This window comes from Saccoglossus kowalevskii, chromosome 12 (assembly GCF_978046115.1).
Source record: "Saccoglossus kowalevskii chromosome 12, keSacKowa6.1, whole genome shotgun sequence".
Taxonomy (NCBI): Eukaryota; Metazoa; Hemichordata; class Enteropneusta; family Harrimaniidae; genus Saccoglossus; species Saccoglossus kowalevskii.
The window spans coordinates 21,707,735-21,717,131 of record NC_140652.1 but is presented as its reverse complement, the minus strand read 5'-3'; the positions used below and the strand labels follow the sequence as shown (position 1 = coordinate 21,717,131).

Here is a 9,397-nt window from a genome sequence, read left to right as displayed (position 1 = left end):
ATCGGAGATTATGAATCGGATTTTTCGTACTGTTTACTGCATATCAGATGTGAAATTGACGCATGTGTGACACGATGTATATTTAACCATATTGTATGTTACATTCTGTGCAACGACGATTACATTACGTTACATAGAAAACACATACTTGTTTCGCCCCAAATTTTGTTGAAAATCATCCCTTAAAATAATTTACACTATCATTGTAGAAATATCACCCATTATATCAACACTGCGAAAATACGATCCCTTTGATTCCGCAAAATGTCAAAAATACAATTTATAAACACTTTGGATGACCATCCCCCTATTTAATTTAACATACCGCTACACGATGTACCGCTACACGTGAAGCTCCCACCATTTGCTGCCCTCTGGAAACTTCCGGTTTCTTCGTCTTCAATTGCCAGTACATTACCCTCATAGTCCTGGTCTATGACGGATCCAAATCCAACGCGTCTGCTTGGGCTTATTACAGTATCTCTGCCATTATTAGCTACGTTCACCTGATAACAAAAAAATGGAGACGAGTTACATTCATAACAAACAGTGTGTTGTTTAAAAGACGCGTCGACAAGGTTCCTCTGCTGCTTATGTAAGAGGAACTGTGTTACACGATATTCCGAACGCGTGGCGCACTACGACAACCACACACGTGACCATCGTCATCGATCATTGTCATCGTTTTAGCACAGGCACATAATTGAGTCATGGGAGCGCTGTGTATATATTGTGTATATAAATTAAAGCGGGGAGTCGTCACCTGCGCATGTGTCAGATGACCATAGCGTGGTATTTTTTACAAACAAGCGTCTACCCGTGAACCTTTGCGTTTTTAGCATGTGTTCTTAGGACACGCTTGGGACTCATTTCCCGCGCGTGCGCAGGTGACGACCCTCCAGCTTTAATCTGATAAACTTTAATAATTTATAGTTCGCAATACTTTTAGTATCAGTTACCAAAATGATAGGCTCTTTTTTTACTTGCCTTGACACTGTACCTATCATCTCCATTGAATGCGGTGAAATATGACGTATTTGTACCATCGTATTTGGTGATATCAGCACCAGCGCCGTTATCTGCCATGGTCAACTCAATAGGATCGTTGTTGGGTCTCTCAATAGTGGCAATAACTGCAGCATTAAGCACTGGTATGGTACCTGTATTGAATGAATAACCGAATAATTATCAAACGCTTTCTCTAGTCGTGCGCTATGTTAGATAGTGCGGTCAGCTTGAACGCTTCCCCTGGACAATCCAAATTGGTTGCCAAATGTTGTTGATATGAGTTATCTCGAGACGTAATAATATATCTAAACTAGTCATATTAAGAATAACGGTGAATAAAACTACATCATATTTTGAGTGGGATCAGTAACAATCAACAAAATGAACTATAGAGGGCGTTTGGGGGAAACTGTGCTAACATCATCTGTACATCGTTCGCCTGCCCGGTGTTGTTCCGTTCTGACATTCCTCCCTCTACAACCTTCGCCGGGACGTTCACCTTGAATATTCAAGATGCAACTGTAAACCACTCCTGTTTCCATGCAACGCATTAGTGTTTTTGGCTACAAGTTGTCTACATAGAGGTAGGTAAGTTTTCCGATTTCTACTCATTCATTAATTTATGTTTTATTATTTTCTATATCACAGTTGATTTTCCCACAAGCCTTTGCAAAATCCAATATGGGGTCAACACATTTCCTCTCTATACGTGCGACCACAGTCCCTTTATCTATTTAGGATAAAAAGAGGTGATTTTATTTTATTTTATTAAAATGAAGCCAACAGACTAAAAAACAATTATAGGCCTGAGAACAAAAAAATAGTTGCACAAATACAGACATTTGACATTAAAAGCAAAAACAAAAAATACTTTCTGAAAAATGAAGCTACATTATTTTTAAAACTATTAAAAGTATTGAAAATATCAATAGTGCTATTAGAGGAAATGTGATTAAAAGAGGCAGTGCACGGGAAAATGTATGATGATTTTCTGACATTTTAAAATATGGAAAAGCACGTGATGCGACGTAATCGTAAATATGATTGCGTACGTGCCGTAGTCAGGTGTGCTTGCAACTATGATGTTGGTGTCAAAAGTAAACATTATAATTTTCCCTTCCCAATCTGAATCTGAGCTCACCTTTGGCAACTGTGACGTAGAGGACCAATTTCTCTGGTCATGTCATGCCACAAGTTCACATCACCATGCATGAATAATAGCTTCCAGAGCAACAGTATCGCGTGGAAGTGCATTCCATGCTGTAAATTACGTAGATATCATGAGACAGACTAGAACCCACACCTCAATTTACTTATATTGCTGTGGACTACTTTCGACCTGTCTACGTAAAGGAAGAACGCCATGAACTAAAATGATATGGTGTGCTCTTCACTTGTTTGAGCTTGCTTGCACATTGAGACTGCTAATTCTCTAAGTGCTGATTTGTTCTTGAATGCCTACCACCACTTTATTGATCGCTTTGGACCGGTTCGACAACTTCGATCATATAGAGGAACTAATTTTGTTGGTGCAAAGGGTGAATTACTATGTGCTTTGGCAAAGATGAATCACGAGAGAGTGTGTCATTATATTTTAAAGGACTGTTGTGATTGGGTGACATTCGAAATGAACGTTCCTCATTCCAGCCACATGGGCAGAGTTCGGGAGAGGATGATTAGACCTGCTAGAAACGCTTTGTCTGCTTTACTGATAATACATGGTAAGTAGCTTGATGACGAGTTGCTTAGAACACTCGTTGAATCAGAAGCCATTGTGAACAGTTGTTCCCTTATATACACTGATGTTAGTTCAACAAGCTCATTAGAACCACTCTCCCCTTGCAAGATATTGACATTAACATCTAACGTAGTTCTTCCACCACCCGGAGAATTCTAGAGAGCTGATGTGTATTGTCGCCACCATTTGAGGCGTGTCCAGTACCTCGCGAATGAAATCTGGAGCCAATTCCATTACCGACTCTCCTAGAACGACAAAAATGTAAATGACCTCTGTGAACCAGTGAGCGAGTAAATAAACGACACTGATGTTAAATATTAGAATGATTTATTTCTCACGCTTGTGGAGTACCCCTCAAGTGAACTATTTTGTTATTGATGAAATTAATTTGGAGTAAAACGATTTATCATTAATCATTCGCCAGAAACTTTATACTAAAAACTTTGCATATTTACACTCCATTCATTGTCAGTGGACCGCCCGTCGTATGGCCCCCATCTTTGAGAAGAACGTGATTATCATGGTTATACCAATCACTCAGAGGGTCGCAGAGGGGGCTTATTAACCCTTCAACTTGTGGCGTTACATCTGGAGACGCAGCAACCGACTTATTCAGTTCAGGCCAGATTTCTGTCCCGTAATTTGAATTACAGTGTTATTAAAAGTATGACATAAAGCATTTCATTAAATCTTATCACAGTTTTATTTAGTTTATCTTATTTAGGTAGTTTGGTAAGGACAGTATCACTTCCTGGGAAAAAAGGCCATTGTGCTTGAAATGTAAACAGTCACCAGTCTTGTCATGGGGCGCTGTTTTGTTCATGATAATGAAAATCTGATTGAAATAAACAACACTATACAGTTATAGAAAATGAAAATTATCTGAAATATCTAGCGTGATCTATCTTTATTTAAAATAGCCATTATTAAATCTCTCAGATCTCGTACATTGGTTTGGTTCTTTATACACCAGATTGGGTCATTAACCAAATGCAGACGCTTACTTATAATTTATAGTTGTGAATAATGTATACCCTGTACATGTAATTATTCGAAGGTTTCAAGCAGAGTGATGTGATTGACAGGCTCTGTGAACCATTTTATACACTAATCCAGTGAGCTTATCTGGTGCAATGCATATTTACGTGAAACTGTTGTCAAGGAAAAATCGGTAAAAACAACACTGAATACCATCTCAACAGCTAAAAAATAAAACATCATATATATAGTATATTATTATTGCATACAATAATTCCTTTGGTTTATTTGACTCAAAGTGAGTATATTTAGAGACGTCAATTGCAGTTTATTCAGCCATACAAATCATGGATTCCACAAATACTACATGACCAGATGTCTCGGTTCTCCTTATCATTGTCCAGCCACTTCCGGTGACTGGAATGATACAAGCATGATCAGTGCGATTATTTAGTTTAGATTTTTGATGTTGCCATCTATATCTTTGTAGATGATGTTGAAAAATATAGTAATTGTTAATCACACGACAGTATACAGTCTCATTCAGAGTGTACGTCATGTAATGGAAGACTGTTGTTATTCTGAAATGTTGAAGAATAAAACATTACTTAATCATATATTTGTGTATTTAAAAATATTTGTATTTATCGTCAGTGAATAATCCCCCAAATAAAGCGATAGTATGAATAATATGTTGAAGTTATTCAACTTAATGCAATGTTGCAGTAGTTTGTTTGTGTTTTGTTAACTCCACTATATATTGTTAATCGCAGTAATACATTTACGGTTATAAATAACCAAATAAAGACATGATGTTTTATTTCAAATGCTATGTTAGTTGGTCATTTATAATTTTGATTGACGCCAGGGAGTCGTCAACTGCGCAGGCGTCAGATGACCATAGCGTGTCACTGTTCACAAACGAGCGTCTACTCTTGAGCCTTTGCGTTTTTAGCTTGTGTTGGTATCGTCGCTTGGGACTCGCATGTGCAGGTGACGACCCTCCCGCTTTAAAACATTTATTGCTATAGTTACTTTCACCAGCAAGTACTCACTGAACACGTGTTTTGATAATGTGCATAGGATTTATTCAGTCATCTCATGATTACAATATATTACCATATCCTAACATGAATTTATAAAACACTAAGATGTTATCTTCGACTAATTTCGAACATGTGATAGACTGGCCCATACGATGTGTTTATCTCTTTCTGCCATAGAATCTCCTCACTAGAAAAACAAGTTGACACAACTGTTAACCATATACTCACATGTGAAATCACATATACACATGCTGTACACATTTACAACTTCATTGGCATTCACATAATTAAAACGCATGCATTATTGAGTAAATGTATGTATTTCTCATTTGTTTTTATTTCACCATAATAACATGCATCTACCTGACACCGAATAATCAAATGCTACTTCGTTAGTTCAAATGTACACTAATTCGTTCATTTATCAAATTTTATATTCTCTTTCCAAACCGATTAATTTGATTATTCTGGTGCCAATATGTGTGTTTTCTGTTTATATGAATAATAATAAAATAAGACAGCGTTCATCTAAATATAAAATCGTTGCAGTTTTCTGTGTGAACACGGGCTTGCGGTTGTTGTGAAAATGAGTTTTTCTAGCGTCTCAAAAAGAAAATCGCTACAATCAATACTGTACAAGTTTATGAACATTTCTGGAGGTAATATTGTTCAGGTGTCATATACATGTGATCGAATGTTTAGTGTCACACTAGACCAGGGCTGTTTAAATAAAACATTCATATTAATACCTGATATCAAAAATTAAATGGCGGCAGTCGTCACACCGCGTCCTGTTCGATATGGTACTCATAGCGACGTATACAACGCGTGTAAAATACATTGTTTATTTACATGAAATTCAAACACGCGCTGCGCGACGACCACCGCGCTTTAAAAAGTGAACAATTTTCTTTTAATATTAACGTAGTTTAGTATGCCACCAATTCCACGTAATAAAATATGTCTACCCTAATCGTTGGGATTATGTTGATGCAAAATCATTAAACAGACCATTTAGTAAAATAAATGAAGTACACATAAACTCAATTCGAGTCAATTCAAATCGAATTTGCCGGTCAAACACAATATAGGCATAATATTAAAGAATGAATCCAACTAACGTTTATTAATTCAGCATATCTTTTGAAAAATGAGATTCAAAAAAAGCACTGAGTACACAAGTTATTTGAAAGTTAATATGTGCTGATAGTTGGTTATATGTGTTATCTGGTTCATGTTCACCGAATTGTTTTAAAACCCATATCACATCACTGTTCATTACGCCAACGCACAACACTGTATCATTCTCTTTGAAACAAACAGTCGGTAAAACAGCTACTCACTCGGGTCAATAAATCTTTCATCCTTTGTGACGCCACGCATGGAAAGAAACGTGCACACAGATTACTCATAGTACATAGATTCATTACCCAATGGAATGAATATTAATTCTGCGCTTTATTACGGGGGTGTGGACAATTCACACAAAGTAAATTATGAAGTAGTAAGTAAATAAAATATTATTATACACCTGACACCGTAACGCCATAAGTTACAGCCTGTCGTAATTCTGCGGTATTTTACGAGGTATTTTCATCCTACTATATAAGGAAATGCGAATTCCAAAAATGGAATGATTACGCGCGTAAGAGCGTCCACGCTGTAACTTATGGCGTTACGGTGACAAATGTATAATAATATTAATAATTATTGTCATTATTATTATTGATTTACCGGCAAACTAGCTGCTCGAACGCCGTCTATGTCTGAAAGTGAATGTATATTAGGATTAGTGAAATGTGTGATGAATTAAAAATCGACAATAGAAAAATATTTGAATTAAATGTATCAAACCTTGTTCCATAGCATAGTCTTCTAAATCCTGTTGAAATAATAATGCAAATTGGTTTATAATAGTTATATGTTTTTAATAATTCATATACATTGTATATATATATATATATATCAGTTCTTTTTATTTAGATAGTAGAAATTTTTTGGTCAGAGCGCCCTCTAGTATTTGTGGAGAATCATGTTCATTTGGAATGCTCTGATTGGATGGAAGTTCAAGCCTAGCAAGGTGTGATAGAATTGGCCTGTTATGTTCAGATTCAAATAAGCATGAACCACTAATTTGACAGGGAAGTGATACTTATAATGCAGCAAGCTGTTCTAATTGCTGTTGTGGTAGAGTTTTTCCATTTTCCTGTCAAATGCATTTATTGGTCCAGTGAAAATCAAAATAATGTTCCCTGTAACTTAGACTCTTATTGATCAAGGCATTTTAAAAATCATGGGTGTTAACTTCCCTCAAGTTATGACCCGTTGTCCCCTACAGAATAATGGTTGCATCTAATATTAAAATAAAGATGGCGGTGTATAGCGTTGATTCATCTCGTTCTACTCTGGATTACTTGGAGTCAATAAAGATCATAGAAAGTTAGTATTTATATGCCTGTGTGTTTTTTTGTTTGTTTTTTCACTGTCTTTGACTTTCCCAGAATGTTTGTTGCTGTTGACAACAATTCAGTCCTCTGCCAGGCTTCAGTCAATGTTTTTCTTCACTACCTACCCAACACCTCGTCGGGCACTATGTAGCTGGTGTGGTATATTTATCACAGACAGTAGGGCAATTGTCACATTTAGTGCTCCAAGAAAATATTCTCTGTCCATGTGTATTTATATAAATAGATGCAGTTTCTTTGGCTTGAATAACATTCACTGGCTTCGTACATACAGGTATACTGGTTTACCTGTTTCTAGTTGAAATTTAGCCAATCTTATTAACCAAGACAGTTGGACATTTGCCACATGTCACAACACTCATTTCCAAGTGCCATAGCTTGAAACAAGTAGTCAAATCTGATATTGGCTGGAGCTTTAGTTTATATGGACATGGTAAATGGCAAACCAGATGGTCAGAAAGTAATAAAAATAATCACAGCTTTACTCCACCCACCCCACTATGAAGTAAAAGGCTGTTTATAAGGCCATGTATGATGGTTTCATGTTTCTTATGGAAAACAATTTTAATTATAAACTTCTATGCTCCTGTACCCAACCGTGGGGGTCCATCACACTAAACAACAGGTGTCATTATTACTAGGAAAAATGTACTTTTTTTCATTAAAATTACTGATATATATATATATATTACCAGATACCAGAAGGCAACAACACTGAATTATCAAGCATTTATTATTTACGGTCAGCAATCGCGGTGTTCGAGTTTGAATAATACCCCGTTCAACTTGCTACATACATGAATTACATGATGAAATACCGTATTGGATACATTTACTTTATAATATTGTAAGAGAATGATGTTAATTATAGATTATTATAAAAAAATTGACTACACAGTTCATCGCCTTGAATGATAATTAAAAGCATAAAGTATAGATAACGCTAGTCTACTTACTTTTGATTGCTGCTCTTCACCAGTAATATTGATGACCAGTAATAATAATAAAGCAAAAATAATCACAGGACGCATGTTTGCTGCCAAGGCAAAAATAAATGCTAGGAAAATTAGTGTGCATCGGTTCAGAATGTTTGTAAATGTGGACACATACTTCACTAACTACCGTTTTACGTGGAATAAAATAACTCACCACTCTAGTCTTCTCGATATTAGGTCTTCCAGCACTGTGATCCGCGTTTGATGATTTCAAACAGAGTTGTGTTATTAACAGGCTCTATGTGCAGTTTTAATTTTTTCATGTAGTATTTTTATTCATCGCTATGACGACACATGCCAGCATAATTCTAACTCAGTACGGTTGCCCAGTGATATTTATATTCGGATGAAATCAGATTATACAATATAAACATTTTATGGCTACAATTTGTGTTATTTGACCAAATTTAGGGGCATGTAGCTGACAACTTTTAATGTTGTGTTTTTATATATTGTCATTACAACTCAGACCAGTTGAATACTAATTCATTGTGCTTGTTATTTCAAATGCATTCATTTAAGAAAACAAAAAAATGCCATCTCAACTCTTGAAAACTTAAACATTATATGTAATGCATATTTTTGTCCTTCATAAAATAATTCGTCTCACATATTTGGCCTAATGTGAGTATATTTAGCAGCCCAATTGCAGTTCATTCGCCCATACGAATATTTGATGCCACCAATAATATTTACTGAAATCGCCTAAATTATTGTAAACGAAATGTTCTACTTTTATAACACGCTGTACAATATTCGCTCAATGGAATGAAGAGAAAAAAACACGATTTATTAGATTCTCAGTAATCGATCAATCAATTAACCATACCCACCTGCCGATGGTACTACAATTACAAAAGTTTCGGTCTGTCCAGCTGATTTGGGAGTCGATAGTTTTCTGTAATTGAGTTGATTCTGTGATGCCTGTGCAGTGCTTTTATGGTCTGCTTGCATCGTGGAGAAGTCAGTATGCATCCATATCTCGTACGACGTCACTGGGTTAAAGTGAAATAAAAATAAAGACAGGTTCCAACAATATATCTGCATATTTGTTGTTTACATGTGTGCCATGAACAACATAATGAACAACAAATACGTATATATTGCATTGAATGTATAATAGCATAACAACTATCTGTATATATATATATCTGTTCTTATTTTATA

The 9,397-nt window shown here is 35.8% G+C and overlaps 1 long non-coding RNA gene across 2 annotated transcripts; it reads right to left on the bottom strand.

Annotated features, from left to right (window-relative positions):
* Positions 1–4,789: 4,789 nt before the first annotated feature.
* Positions 4,790–8,501, bottom strand: LOC144352910 (uncharacterized). Of its 2 annotated transcripts, none has more exons than XR_014931242.1 (6): positions 8,385–8,501; positions 8,192–8,271; positions 6,625–6,652; positions 6,505–6,536; positions 6,114–6,135; positions 4,790–4,957 (listed from the first exon to the last, which is right to left on the bottom strand). It is a non-coding gene; the product is annotated as an uncharacterized LOC144352910 (long non-coding RNA). The 2 variants fall into 2 exon arrangements; XR_014931243.1 differs by having other exon boundaries at positions 8,192–8,292; positions 8,385–8,484.
* Between the last annotated feature and the right edge of the window lie 896 nt (positions 8,502–9,397).